The 15,564-nt window shown below is 51.9% G+C and overlaps 1 protein-coding gene across 10 annotated transcripts in view; it reads right to left on the bottom strand.

Annotated features, from left to right (window-relative positions):
* TPST2 (tyrosylprotein sulfotransferase 2) overlaps nucleotides 1-15,564 on the bottom strand; it is a 51,479-nt gene that overhangs the window by 17,171 nt on the left and 18,744 nt on the right. The window contains exon 1 of one of the 10 annotated variants that reach the window (XM_082699032.1): nucleotides 2,465-2,487. The exons of 8 other annotated variants lie outside the window; for them this stretch is intronic. The gene's annotated coding sequence lies outside the window, so the exon portion shown is untranslated. Of the gene's footprint in view, nucleotides 1-2,464; nucleotides 2,488-15,564 lie in introns of those variants that run through there. One more of the 10 variants, XM_082699034.1, reaches the window with a different exon arrangement.

Raw genomic sequence — 15,564 nt, 5'->3', positions numbered from 1 at the left:
GGGCTTTTGGTCCCTTCGCAGGACATGGGGGTTTCAGAACACAGCTCTGCAGCTGGACGACTCCCTGAATACATAAATCATCGGTCCTCTGGGCCTCAGTTTTCCCGTCTCATAAAATGTGTTGTTTGTTGAAAGCTCTCAACGACCCTTTCATAGTGAGTACCCAGAATCTCCAAAGTATTTGTGTGGTGCTGGTTATCTGCCAGGTGTAAGGCCCTTGCTGCACTTCTGTCCTCGCTCCCTCTTCACTCACTCCTCGCATCGGTCCTTTGGGCCTGTCCTCGAAAAAGCGGGCTGCTGAGTTCTCACAAATGGAGAAGGGGGATGTCCATGTGTAACCACAACGACCAGCACCCCCTGAGCTCCTGGGGCCCAGGTGGCCCACAGCCGAAGCCTGCCTCTTGGAACAAATAAAAACAATTAGGGCCAGGGCACTTGAAGCTCTTCCAGCTAAGAGCGAGATGGCTGGGGCCCAGATGCCCCCGGCTGGTCCTTGAAATGCCACAGTACTCTGTGCGGTGCTTGTGCTCTGGGAAGCCTGCCAGCCACAGGCTGGGTGGTGGGGAGGGCGGGGTGCTGCCACAGCCTCCCAACCACTGGTCAGGCATTTACATTTAAATTCAGCTCCTTGAGTGCCCCCACATTTCAAGAGCCTGGTAGCCCTGTGGGGGCCCGGGCAGGCACCCTGCTGGATAGGGCAGGTCTGGGGCGAGGTGAGCAAACAGTGGCCCTAGTGCCAAATCCAACCTTCACCCTAAGAATGGCTTTTAGCTCAGGTCATGATCACAGAGTCCTGGGATCAAGCCCTGCATCAGGCTCCCTGTTCAGTCAGGGGGGTGGGGGTGTGTGTCTTCTTCTCCCTCTCCCTCTGCTCCTCCCCTCCCTGCTCCCTGCTTGCTTTTTCTCTCTCTTTCTCTCAAATAAATAAATAAATAAAATTTTAAAAAGTCTTACTTTTTTCTAAGGGGAGGAGGAGGGGGAGGATGGGAAGAGGAGGGGACCCGGGAAAAGAAGAGAAGCAGCAACAAAAACCATACCCACTCTGCAAAACCTGAACTACTTAGAATCTGGACATTTTTAGAACAGGTCTGGGGCTCCCGCTCTAGAACATTCCCATCAAGGACAGGAAGTTCTACCAGAGGGCACTGACTTGGAAGACAAATGAGATGCATGGAACCCTCCCTGGTTCTCCAGTTTACAAGTGACGCAGGCCCTCGTGGGGACAGGATACATATAATTATGCCCAAGAGCAAAACTGCCACATCAGCCGAACCAAAGAGCAAACACAAACCACAAAAAGAAAGAAAGACAAGAAGGAAATACCAACAATTCGAAACACCACCAGGAGTGGTGTTTGGCGATAACATGTTTCTCCTCAAGACATACTTTCAGAGTGTTGGCATCTTGTCTTTCTCTAGAATAAAGTAATAGAACTAGTACATTTAGAAATCTATGCCACACAAGGTTGGGGGGAGGGGGCGGGCAGGCTGCTTGGGCTGGCTCTGATCCAGGTTCCACCAGCTACTGGCTGTGTGACCTTAGGCAAGTCACGAAGCCTCTCTGAACCTCAGTTTCTGCATCTGTAAAATGGGGAGAAGAGCAATACCTGAGAGGGCATTTGCAGTGTGGTCAGTGCCAAAGAGGAACTCGCCTTCTAGAGGTGCTGGGAGGTGGAACTAAGTTAGAACATGTTAGACCAGCGCTCCACAAACAGCAAGTGCTGTTTCCCCTTTGCCCTTTCCCTTTCTTGTTTCATGCTGGCCAGAACCTCTTAAGGTGAGGCCCTTTATGGCCATGTGATGGGTGAGGAGACTGAAAGGTGGAGAGCTGAAGTGGTTTGCAGAAGCCACACATCCAGCAGAGAGAAGAGTCAGTTTCCAAAGCTGGCTGTGTCCCCAAGATGCTGTCCTGGGCGTCACGTCACGTGACTCATAAAATGGGGGCAAGCAGGGGAGGCCAGCAGGGACTCTGCTCTCTCTCTCTCTCTCTCTGCACTGGCTCATGACCACTGGAAGGGAAGAACGGGGAGAGGGCTGTTCACGACCCCCTTAGGCCCACGTTCATTCATTCCACGGACGTTTATACCTACTGTGTGAGAGGCACTGACCGGGACGCTAGGACACATCGAGGGTAGCAGACAGAGGGCCCAGCCCTCGTGGAGCTAACACCCTGCTGGGGTAGCAAAAAAACTAGCGTGAGGGATAATGAGGCCTGTGACAAATGCTCAGAAGGAAATGCCCACAGTGGGGCAGGGAGACGGGCCATAACGTGTCACAGAAGGAGGTGACATTAATACTGAGACCACGCCAATCCAATCCCAGGTTCAGGCTCCTGTGAATTTTCAAACTCAGCATGGTTCCTTCAGGCTGAGAGGTGTATCCCCCCCCCCCTTCCCTCCACCCCACACTGGGGAGGGGAGCTGGACCATAGGATGCCAGGGAAGCAGGCAGGTGGCTGCACTTACAGAGTGGCCTTGGAGCATGGCCCAGGGCCCCTGTGGGCAGGCTCAGCCATCAGCCCTGCAAACTCTGTGGGCATCAGCTCCCAAACATTCCATTGCCGTGGCTACGCCCCCACCCCCACAGATGTCAACACCCCGACCCCCTGGGGAGACAGGAGACCAGTGCTCTCTGGGGCCAGGCCCCTGGGGATCAGAGACCTGTGCCCCACTCTGGAGGGACACCAGCCAGAAAAAGAGGTCAAAGGTTAATTCTGGAGCATAAAAGCATTCTCAGTGCTTAAAAAGGGAAGAAGAGAAGGTGGGCTGGCTCTCTACATTCAAGTATGAGCTCTTACTTACTGAGCACTTACTTATTTTTTTAAAGATTTTAGTATTTGAGAGAGAGAAAGAGAATGCAGGCACACAAGCAGGGCATAGGGGCAGGCAGAGGGAGAGGGAGATGGCAGGGAGCCCAAAGTGGGGCTTGATCCCAGGACTCTAGAACTTTTGACTCTAGAACTTTTTTGATCTTTACACTTTTTACCGAAAATGACCTAAACAGAGTCCCCCACATGCAGTCCAGTATCCCCCTAAGAGGCCCAGTTCGGCCCCCTATTAGGCACAAGTTGGGAATGGGAGTGATGAGGCCCAGGGCTCACATCCAGGCTCCCCCACTCAGAGGAGGCTGAGGTCACTGTGGTGTCACTCATGTGACTCTGGACTGGCTCTCTGAGCCCCAGTGTTCCCACCGGACAAATGGGAATAACAACGGGAGGAACTGTGGCCGGAAGACAGGAGTGGCCTGAGGAGGCTGGATCAGCAAGTCTCCTCTGTAAAGGGCCAGCGAGCCAAGGATCTTGGCCACGTGGGTCACACGGTCTGTGAGGCCACCTCTCCATTCACAAAAGCCGCTGTACACGAAAGGAAGGAGGGTGGCCGAGTTCCAATTTACAAAATCGAGCAGCGAGCTCGGTTTGTCCCGCAGGCCTCCGTTGGCCGACCCCCTGGTCTGGTGTGCTGCAATCAGGGCAGCACACGCCCCCACCTGGTGTCGGGGGCTCAGGCTCAGGCAACCCCAGGAAATGCAGATGCAATTGGCCCCAGTGGGAGTTGCTGTGTATTTCGGTTCTGGGCTCCATCCCAGAAGGGCCAGCGGGAGACCTCAGGTGGCCAGCCTCCAGTGGGTGAGAGAAAAATGTACAACTCGGGAAAACAAATAGTTCATTTAAAAAAAGAGAAAAAAGCAGTAGCAGCACAAGCACGCACACAGAATCATCTGGCATCTGGTTCTGTTGCCAAGTAAAGCCTCAGGGAGAGAAATTCCCGTGTGCCCAGTGCTGCTCTGGGCATTCTGTTTCTCACCACCGCCCTGGGGGCAGATACTATGATTAGCCTCTGACAGAGAAGGTAAGGCTCAGAGAGGCAAGGTGTCGAGCTCAAGGTCACACAGATGGTTAACAGCCTGAGCTGGGACCCAGGTCTGACAGAGGCCAGAACCCAAGCTCTTCTTAATCACTTCCCTGAAAGCCTACCCCACCCAGTGCACAGATGGGGAAGCCATTTGTCACGTGGCCGCTCAAGGTAGCCACCAGCTCAGCCCCCACCCTGTGCACCACAACCCCCCCACTCCCAGCATGGCCCATTCAAGGCTTCCTGCTTGGGAACATGGGGGCCCCTGCTTGGTAAACAATGCAACAGGACACACACACACACGTACACATACATGCATGTACATGCACCCATTCAAACCCACAGGGGACCCTGTCTCCATTCCTCTGCCAAGAAGCTGCCAGGGGTGGGAAATGAGCACTGTAGTAGGAGTCCTGGTTCTGCAGATGACCAGTAATGCGGTCCCCGTCAGGGTAAAGGGTGGGGGGACGTATTCCCTAACTTCTCCGTGCCTGCTTCCTCATCTGTGAAATGGGGATACTAACGGAGCTATGAGGGTTAAACAAATAACCTGCCAGTGCTCACAAAAGGCTCTGTGATTGTACCACTGTGAGTCCTCCCCTTTCCTTTGGTTCTCAAACCCCCATGCTGCAGACCCCTGGGTCCCACACCCAAACATTTGATTTGGAAATCAGGTGATGAAGCCCAGGGATCTGCCTTTCACCTCCCACCCCATCGCTAGAGGAAATGCTGCTTAGGGCACTAGAGCTGGTGGTCGAGTTGCCCACTGCCCAGCCAGGTCCCCACACAATGGTGCAGGGCAGCATCAGGGCACAGACCCATGTCTAGCTGGTCTTTGACACCTTTGTGCCACCGAGCCCTTTAACTGTCTGGTGACACTGATGGGCCCCTTCTGCAAAGAGTGCTGTATTTTTTTTCTTTTCTTTTTTTTTTGAGAGCGAGCGAGTATGCATAAGCAGCTGGGGGAGGGGGGAGTAGGGGAGAGAATCTCAAGCAGACTCCATGCCCAGCGTGGAGTATGACACGGGGTTTGATCCCACGACCTGATATCATAACCTGAGCCAAAATCGGGAGTTGGCCACTTAATGGACGGAGCCATCCAGGCACCCCTAGAGTGTTTTGAAGTAGAATAAAATACAGAGGATCAAAAGAACACCAATTATAGTGGAATCTGGCTAAGGACAGCATTACCAAAAAAATGCTCTGATAAAGTAACCTACATACACATTTAATAAAACAATAAACACAATCTAGGGGCAGGCCCCACAGCAAATGTAAGGTGCATGCTATGATAAGAAGAGAAATCTGTAGCCACTGGCAAGCAATGTAAAGATATATGTGGTTTCTGGGGCACCTGGGTAGCTCAGTCACTAAGTGTCTGCCTTGGGCTCAGGTCAGGATCCTGCTCTGCAGGAAGCCTGCCTCTCCCTCTCCCACTCCCCCTGCTTGTGCTCCCTCTCTCACTGTGTCTCTCTCTGTCAAATAAATAAATAAAACCTTAAAAAAAAAAAAAGATATACATGGTTTCTGTTGGTCACCAAGGCCCTGCTGTCTGGATCTGTGACCTACACAGACCAGGAAGAATTGTTAAATCGGAGTCAGGGAAATCTTCCTCCAAACTCCCAGGCCCCTCAGAGGCCATCCAAAGACTAAGCCTCCAGGAGCCAGAGAACCTGTACTCCTGCCTGGGGAGGGGCAGGGTCTCCAGTTCCCGCACATTGCCTCACGACACTGACCAACATAAGAGCAAGAGGGGAAAGCCTGAGGGCAGAACCTAGAGCATGGCTTGGGTCTTTTGGTTTCACATAAAAAATAAAAGGAGGAGACAATATGACTAGTAGGAAGAAACATGACCTCCACCCATGCTGGCAACACACGCCAGCACGTGACCTTGGCTATGAACTCAAGTTCAAAGCAAGTGGAGGACACCAGGGACTGGAGTTGGGGCAACCTTGGCCCCAGACACTGAACACAACCCTGCAGGGAAGGAGAACGAGTTGTGTGTCTCAGTCGTCAGCGGGGCACAGAGCCCCAGGCGGCCACTCAGCCAGCCTCTGTGCCTCAGCTTCCTCATCTGTAAAATGGGTCCAACCATCCTTAGGAGCAAGGCTGCTGTGAGGATTCAAAGAGATGGCGACTTCACCGAAGAGCGAGCAGAGGGCAGGCCCGTCTTTCTCCAAACCACACATCCCGCATGTAAAGTTGAGACACACAGGCTGTGGCCTTTGTGGTCCACCAACCCGGAAGGCAGAGCAGAGAGTAACATTCCGTGACCCAGGACTAGGGGAAGGGGCTTTTAATCTTACATGCTCTGCTCAGGCACCGTGCCACCAGGACATGCTTCTTCCCTCTCCGGGACTCAGTTTCCCTGCCACTGACTTCCAGTGGGTGGCCGAACCCTGAGGTCCCTTTCCCTGCCCCATCCCCAGCTTCAATGGCTAGAACCTTCTTTGAGGCAACCCCTCACAGGGTGCCCCACGGAAGATTTCACTTGACAAGGAACTCAGGGTTAGCATTTTATTTTTTTTAACACTTTATTTGAGATAGGACGAGAGTGAGAGAGCATAAGCACGGGTAGCAGCAGGCAGAGAGAGAAGCAGACTCCCTACCGAGCAGGGAGCCCGATGTGGGGCGTGTTCCCAGGACCCTGGGATCATGAGCTGAGCTGAAGGCAGACGCTTAACTGAGCCACCTAGGTGCCCAGGGTTAAAGAGGACAAGAGAGGTGGTTTCCTTATCTGTAGAATAAGAACAGGCAGTGCCCACCTCCTTCGGCAGCGTAGAGGGAATAAGATAATACCTCCAAAGTGTTATCCACGCCCTGACTCATGCTGAGCCCCCAGTACAGTACACGTGGCCCAGGATACCCCCACGCTCCCGGCTGTCAATGACATGAGCCCTGAAGGCAACCTGGGACGAGGCTTTTCACCTCTCTGAAACTTAAGATGGAAACGGCATTTCAGGCTCATGCGAGGGCCCCCCTGCTTAGGGTGACCAAAGCAGACGGCCAGGTACCGGGTATCCTGATAACTCTTTGAGGACTAGAAGCCATGGATGCTCCAGCCACCTACACACTCAAGTTTTGGAAAATCTGTCCGGTCCAGCCTGTCTGGATTACACCCCACAGAGCTCTGGCAAATTCCCATGACAGCCGAGTGGCTCTCCACACCAGGCAGAGGCACTGTTCCAAGCAGAATACTCCCCAGGGCTGCAGATGGGGCCATGTACACTACCGTGGCTTCTCCTAATTGGTCTTCCTTCCTTCTGTCCTTGGCCAGCACCCAGCTCATGTGTCCGCCTCAAAGAGAACACGGGAGATAAGGCGAGGGGCGGGGTGGCCCAACAGTGGTTAAGGGCAGAGGTGGACGGCCCAGGGGGACCCAGTCCAAGTTTGATTCTGCCAAGGAATAGGCCATGAGACCTGGGGCCAGTTCACAGCAATGGCCTGTGTCATCTGTAGAATGAGCTGAGTAGCCTATCTCGGAGGGTTGCTGGGATGACTGTTGAGGCAATGCTCAGGGCAGGACCCGGCAGGAGGAGGATTCCAGTAAACGCCAGCTATTAAATTATCATCACCTGTAATTAGATATTCTCATTAACCTTTCCATGGTATACACAACAGACCTGGATGCAACCCTATAAAAATTCACTATGCTGTTGCTGCCCGAGTGGCTCAGCTGGCTGAGGGTTTGACCTGATTTCTGCTCAGGTTGTGGTTTTAGGGTTGTGGGATCAAGTCCCGCACTGGGCTCCAAGCTCAGCACAGAGTCTGCTTCTCTCTCGCCCTCTGCCCCTCCCCCCCTTCTCAATCTCTCTCTCTCAAATAAATAAAATCTTAAAAGAAAATTCATTACCCTTCAAGACATCCAAGGTAAGTTAGGTGACAGAAAGGCTGACTGATCCCATGCTGGTAAATATTTATGTTGGAAAAATACTCTAGAAAGATACACCCTAAAATGTTAACTGGAACTTCATGTATTTCTCCTTTTCTTCCCCCTAATTTTCTAGCTCTCCTACAAGGGATATGTTTCAATGGTGTGATACAGGAGAAAAGAGGGGAAAAATGAAATCGGGGTGATTTCTAGGCTTGCTTGCTGCATAACTTGGACACCTTCAGCCCTGGAATACAGAGCCAGTTTTTAAGAAAGCCCAGGGGAAGCCCAGAGAGCACAGTCTGGTCAAGGTCATGGAGCAGGCCAGGCCTGGGCCCAGCTCTCTAGACACCCAGCCTCCTCTCTGAGGGCATCGTTCTGGCTCATTCTCCTAACAAGACTAGGGTAGGTTGGCCTCCTGATTAAAAGTCTGGCTCTAGAGTCAGTCTGAGGATCCCAGCAGAGCCAGAAGCTACGTGACCTTGGGCAAGACACTCTACTGTGGACATGAGTCTCCTCATATGTAAGATGAGAATCAGACTTGCAGCAGCGCCAGATAGTTTCTGTCTGGATTAAATAAAATAATACATGGAAAGCACTTTGTACCTTTCCTGAAAACAGTTGGTGCTCTGGGTCCTATTATTATAGTTATCACTATAATTAGTATTTGCAATTTAGTGATGTCATGGAAAATCCTTTGAAGGGCATGGAATTATAACCCAGCAGGAACAGGAAAGAAATTCAGACTTGGGTACTTGGGAGCCATGGCAGGTATTTGAGCGAGAGAGGTGCAATGTGACTCTGAAGCTGCACAAGGCTGGAAGCCAGTGGCCATCTCCAGGAGCCTTCTTGGCCAGGGTCCTCTGTCACAGGCTCCACATCCTAGGCTGTCCCGCTGGTGCTGTGGGGCAAAAACAGCACAAGCCACGCCCCCATCACTTCCAGTTCTGCCAGCTTCCTGGGCGCCAGCTGGGCTGGTGAACATCAATCGAGCCCCAAGCTGGGGGACGTGAAGCAACCCAGATGGCCTCAGTCCACAGGTGGGATGACCAGGAGGTCCGAACACCTGGCAGGGTCCCCGGGGCGACAGGGAAGAAACAGCACCTACTTCAGGGCCACGAAGACTGGTGCCCTTCTACTTTCCCGTGTGACCTTGGGACAGTCCCCCCTCTCTCAGAGATAATTTGCCCACATGCAAATGGGGTCTTAATGTTTCCATGTGCTTAAGGGCTGCCTGTGGTAGGGAACGTGTGCAACAAAATACAACAATAAAGCAACAGTGGTTTCCTTCGGCTGCACTCCCACGGCCTGCCAGGCACCGTGCTGGGTGCTGCAGGCACATACTTTAACCAAACCCTCACAATCTAGAAGAAGTCCTGTACCCTTCCTAGTTCTAAAATTTACTTAAGTAGTCAAGTCACAGGTATCATCTCCATATTAAAAAACAAAAACAAAAACAGAGAACGCTTAAGTCTCTTTGGAGCCAAGTCTCCAACCACTACTGACGGGTTTGGGGAGGCTGACCGCCCTTCTTTCCAGGGGGTCCCAGTGGAACCCGCATCTGAATGGACACCACACAGGGCCTCTCTCCCACCCTCCCAAACACCCATCCTCCCCTCCTTCCATCCACACGTGGTCATATCCCACCACAGACCGATTTTCCTTGAGGGAAAATTGTCCCAATTGGCAATGTCTGGAGACAGTTTTCGTTGTCACAAGTAATAAGGCTCGTCTCACAAGCAGAGGTGAGGGATGCCGCCAAGCATCCTACGGTGTCCAGGTCAGCCCCCCCACCCCACAGACAATCATCGGACCCCCAAATGTCAGCGTGGCCAAGAAGGGCTCATCTCACGAGCCGAGGTGAGGGATGCCGCCAAGCATCCTACGATGTCCAGTCAGCCCCCCCACCCCCATAAACAATCATTGGACCCCCAAATGTCAGCGTGGCCAACACAAGCTTCTGAAACTTGCTGGGTCACAGAGGTATTTCCACGCCAGCACACTGGTTCGACCATCCAGGAAACACTGCTTGAGCACCTGCTGTGTGCCCCATAGCCCAGCCAGACAGTCTAGCATGGGTCACTTTGGCTAATGACACAGGGAAAGCCCCTGCACTCAGAGTGGGCTCATCCTCACACAAGACCCATATGAATCGGACTGGATCGTCCTCCCTCCTTTTAATTGCTCCAGAGCATCCCCTTCCTCCCCCAGCAGGGATGGCCCATCATGCAGGCTCAAACCCTCCCTGCCGGACATTTAGGCTTTCTTCTTTGCTGCAACCTGCCCTACCACACAGGAAAAGGCCTCCTTGAGCCCACCTTGAGAGGCCCCCTAGGGCTTCCTGGAAACCTGCCAGTCCCTCCTGGAGGTTCCACATCAAATTGCATTTCAACAGGCCGCAGGGATTCCCATGCACCTTAGAACTTGAGCAGCACAGATCTAGGGAGCTATGTATAAAGGGGGTCAGCTGCCTGGCCAGGCATCCTCAGATCACAGCAGAAACTGCCAGAGTGCCCCCAAAAGACCCTCTGGCCAGTGGTCTTTAAGGTCCACCACCCCCGCCCACTGTCTGTACCAACTTCATTTGCCAGACGCTGCTGTTTTGATGAGGCAGATGGATCTTCCCCTTTTCAGCTATGAGGCTGATCAACGTGTCCAGACAACCAGAACCCAGGTCCGGTGACCTGTAAGGCCTCTCCCAGCTCTGCCTTTTTAGAATCTGGCCACGTCCCGGGCATGTTCCCTGCCAGCTTCCTGCCCGCCCACTCTGGCTGTCGGCACATGGCTCAAAGTGGGAAGGCGGAAAGGTTACAGCTCACCTAGCAAGGGAGGGAAAGTTCCTGAGGGAGGGAACAGGCTCCGTGGGCTGGGTATCCGTGAGTGCCCCTGGGGAGGCCGCCCTGTGCCCACTCATGTCCAGACACCTGGGACAGAGGACCAGGCTGGGAGATAGGGCAAACCTGCCCTCATGGAGCACAGGAGGTCATGTTGGGGTACTGGGGTGAGAACAGGGCCCAGGTGGGGAAGGGATGGTTGGGCCCCAGCTTTGACTGACTAGGCACACATCTCAGCCCCATGTTCCTCCCCCGAAAGTGGGCTCATACCACTCACTGCAGAGCTACTGGGAAGAATGGAAGGTAGGGATCGGCCAACAAATAGTAGTGCTATCTGAAGGCCTGTCTCCCATCTCGAGCAGGCACTGTGCTGCTTCCCTCAACTACTCCCTCCTCGCAGCTGCCAGCTGCAGTCAACACTGCCATTCGCCCCACCAGACAGATGAAGACCTGGAGCCCAGCTCCTGTCCCTTGATCCAACACTGAGACATGGTCCTGGGAGTGGTGGCCTGGCCCTGAGAAGGTCTGCATTCCCCATCTGAATCCTGCCCCTGCTGAGCTATGTGGACTTAGGCAAGCCCCTTCACCTCTCTGAGCCTCAGTTTCCGAAGCAGTGCAGCCAGAACATAATCCAGAGATGGGAGATACCCAGTGAACAGGAGGGTGTCATGCCCCCCCCCCCCAGAGCTCCACATGGTCACCCCTCAAAAGACCCAACCCTGAAAGACCAATCATCCACGGGCATCATAGATCTCTCCTATGCCCTAGGTGCGACAAGGGTGAGGCCAGAGAGGGCAGAGCAGAGCGGGCAGCCCCCAGAGAGGGAGAGCCACTTGCTCAAGGTCACACAGCAGGCTAAACAGTGGAGCGCAGGGCAGGGAAGCAGGAAGTGGCGTATCAAACCTGAGAGGGGTGTGGGCTTCAGTCAGGGTGGCAGAGGAGGACCAGGTTGGGGCTGGCAGGTGTCTGGAGTGGAGACCAGCAGAAGGCTGACTTGTGGTGGCCAACATTACTCCTGCAGTCTCTCAGCTATGAGGCCTCTTTGAAGAACCAGTCAGTCCTGGATGTGCCTGCCCCTCCCCGAAGGCTCCTCTCCTCTGGGCCCAGCCTGGTCACCTGCCTGTGCACTATCTGTCTGGGGCATCAGGGCTCCTTTCTGTGGCCACAGGCCAAGACTTTCAGGCTATGCAGTCTCCCCATAGATGGACACATCCCATCTTCTGGAATCTTCTCTCACCATGGTGGCCAGAGGGTATAACTACCATGGAAAGCTGACCACGTCACTTCTCTTCCTAAACCTTTCCATGAGCCCTCAAACTCAGCCTGATATTCCAGCCCTTTCCCAGGGTCCATAACAGTGATGTCCAGATGACATCCAGGGTAAGCCACACGTGGAATTCAATTTTCCAGAAGCCACATTCAAGGGGAAAAAAAAAAAACACATGAAAAAGAAAATGGTGAAATGAAATCTGATTCTAGATTTCGTTTCACCCAACCTACCCAAAATATTACCATTAACCAATGTGAAAATTTAAATAAAGTCAACATCAACTATAAGTATCGTTTAAAATCAATATAAAAATTAAGATTATTGAGACATGCCCCCCTTAGTACTAGGACTCTGAAATCCGGGGTATACATTCCACTTTTCAGTAGGCATATCCGATCTGTATTTAGAGTTCATAAAATTTACAGTTGAAAAAGTACATTTGCATCCCGAAATAGTTCCACACATGCTTAAAAGTTTCCCAAGAACGGAATGAAGTGTCTGTTTTGAGATCTAAATTTAAGTTCAATTGAAATAAAAAATTCAGTTCCTTGGCTATGTTGGCCACACTCTAAGGGTTCAGCAACCGCATGTGGCTTACAGCTCCAGGGGGAGGGCGGGGAGGGGGGAGGACAGACAGGACACACAGACCGATTAAGTCCTTGACTGCCATCCACAGTCCCCACAGTCTGCTCCCGTCCCATTTCTAAGCCTGCCCTCGGGAGTGAAACCCCCAAGCACGCGAGCTCCCATCCGTACATCTCCATGATTCACCAGTGCCCTTCCTCAGCACCTCCAGCTTCCTGCTAGTTCCTACCCAACCCTTCAAAATTCAGCTTCAGGTTCCCCCTCCTGCGATGGCATCTCTGACATCCTCTGGCTGGGGTGACATTCCCAGTCCTTCTGCTCATCGCCACCACTGTCCTTACTGTAACGCCGCAGGGTATTACAACTGTCTGGTTTAAGGCTTCCCAACCTCAGGGCCACAGACATTCGGGCAGCATCCCTCGCCTCTACTCATTAGATAACAGTAGTGCCCCCCTCCCCTGCCAAGAAGCAACAACCAAAAATATCTCCAGGCATCACCAGTGATCCCAGGGGGCACAATCATGCCTGGTTGAGAACTAGGGCCTGGCACACAGAAGACACTCAAGCATGTGCCTGATCACAAGATGTGTACTTAACAATGCTCAACCCCCTGACGCCTGCCTCCTCCAGGAAGCCTTCCATGATGCTCTAGCCCAGTCAGTGCTTCCCCGGGGACTCCCGCAGCCCCCGGGCACTTGCCCCTGGAGCAACATCCTCCAAGGGTAGGCACTGGGTCTTGTTCAGTGCTGTACTTTCAATGAATAACCTGTAGAATGGCATAAGGTAGGTGCTTAATAGATATTTATAGAACTGACCTGAGAAACACAAATGACTTGGGTTGAAAAAGCCCCCATAGGGTGAGTTTTACCTATTTTAGTTCAGGGTTCTTTCATCCCAGCAAAGGTGCCAATAACAGCCAGAGCTCCATTTATGAAGCAAGCTCTGAGCTAAATATAAACACTCTGCAGGGTTTAGTGAGGGAAACTAAGGCTTACACAGGTGAAGGGCTTACGTTGCCTTCAAATCAATGATTTGGAGGCTTGAAAAACCCAGTTCTTCCTCTTACTGACTGCAAGAATTTACAAATGGAAGAAGATATCTGCAATATACAAATAACATGAGGTATTTGTAACCAGAATATATAAAGAGCTCTTTGAAATCTATAAGAATAGGCGACTCAAGAGAAAAATGAGCAAATTTGAAGAGAGACACTTCATACAAAAGATCATCTGAATGTCAATAAGCATATGAAAGAGCACTTACTGTAATGAGTGAGTGCTACTCATTAGATAACAGCAGCACCCACCCCCCAACCCAGTAGCACCTACCAAAAATATCTCCAGGCATCGCCAGTGATCCCAGGGGGCGCAATCACGTCTGGTTGAGAACCAGGGCTTGGCACACAGAAAGCACTCAGGCATGTGCTATGACTGAGCAATTCTACTGCTAAGTACACATCCATCAGAAATGCACCGAACTGGGGCACCTGGGTGGCTCTGTTGGTTAAGCATTCAACTCTTGATCTCAGCTCAGATAATGATCACCAGGGAAATAAATGCAAATTAAAAGTCTACTATAAGACCACCATACATGCGAATAGCTTGGAAAAATATAAAAGATAACACGAGGTGTTACCAAGGACATGATGCAACCACAACCTTCATGCTCAGGGGACAGGGGAACCTGGCAATTTCCTTTGGGAAAATGGCATAACAGAGCCAAAAGCAGAATGTGCACCTTTTCTATGACTGAGCAATTCTACTGTTAAGTACACATCCATCAGAACTAGGGCACCTGGGTGGCTCCGTCGGTTAAGCATCCGACTCTTGATCTCAGCTCAGATCATGATCTCACAGCTGTGAGATCCAGCCCTCCATCAGGCTCAGAGCTCATCACTGCTTACAATTCTCCCTCTCTCTCCCACTGCCCCTCCTGTTGTGTGCTCTTTCTCTCTCTCAAATAAACAAATAAATCTTAAAAAAAAAAAAAAAAAAGAAATGCATCTAACTGTTCACCAAAGAATACCTACCGAAGAGGCCCAGCCCCCAACTAGAAACTAGCCAAATGCCCATTAACAAGAGAATAAATATGTAAACACTAATAAGTTTTATATACGGAACAGCCAGGCAAAAGAACAAGCCAGAACTTCACAGAAGGATCTGGATGAATCTCACAAATTTATGCTGAGCCAAAAAAAATACAAAAGAGAGCATCTGCGTTTTTATGTACATAAGGTACTTTATATGTCTATAAAGTACAAAGACAGGCAAAATTAACTTCTAATAGAGATGTAAAGATCATGGCTACCCTCTGGGGAGGCCTTACTGGAGCGGGTACCAGGCATCTTTTTGGAGCCGGTACAAGGCATGTGCCTTTTTTCTTGATCTGGTACCTTCATGCCTTTTGAAAATTCATCGAGCTGTCCTCTTAGGAGTTATGCACCTTTCTGCACATATGACAGACTTCAACAAAAATAGTCTTCCAGAGCCACACTTGGTCCAACGCTGAGGAATAGTGGTGCCGGCTGGGGCCTCCCACGCACGTACCTTCCCATCAGCTACAGAGGAACACACAAGCCTCCATTCATTCCCTTCATCAACACCGGCCAGCAGGCGCTCTCCCAGGCCCAGGCTTGGTGCCGGGCGCTGGCAACAGAAAGGTCAACAGAGCGCAGGCCTCCAGTCGCGCCACCCAGAGCTCAGTTCCTGGCACACACCTCTGCCCCCAAAGGACTCGCAGTAAAGGAGTAGCCAGGCTGGGCTGGTTTTCATGAGAGGCCAAGGAGGTGATGTCTGCTTGTCTTCCTCTCTCTCTGTGTCCCCCACTGGAGAATGGTTTCAGGCTTTTTCCTTCCTGACACGGGACCAAAACTGATGATGCTGGCACAGGTAGCAGGAGCTTCCTACTGGATTAACACCTCCAGCCCAAAACTCCCTCTGCAACATCAGACTTCGGCAGGCAACAACCATCTCGTCACCTCCAACTGGGCGCTGAGCTGGCAGCTCAAACTTAGTGTATCCAAAGCTCATCTCCTGGCCACCCCCCCCCCCAACCAAATGCATTCTACCCCTACTTGGTGGCAGTATACTCTGCTCAGGCCAGAAGGCTTGAAGGCAGCCAGACTATCCCTTCTCTTTCCCTCCCCAAACCAAAC

This window comes from Mustela nivalis (genome assembly GCF_964662115.1).
Source record: "Mustela nivalis genome assembly, chromosome: 14".
Classification (NCBI taxonomy): domain Eukaryota; kingdom Metazoa; phylum Chordata; class Mammalia; order Carnivora; family Mustelidae; genus Mustela; species Mustela nivalis.
The sequence above is the reverse complement of the archived record's forward strand: the minus strand, read 5'-3'. Positions and strand labels throughout refer to the sequence as shown.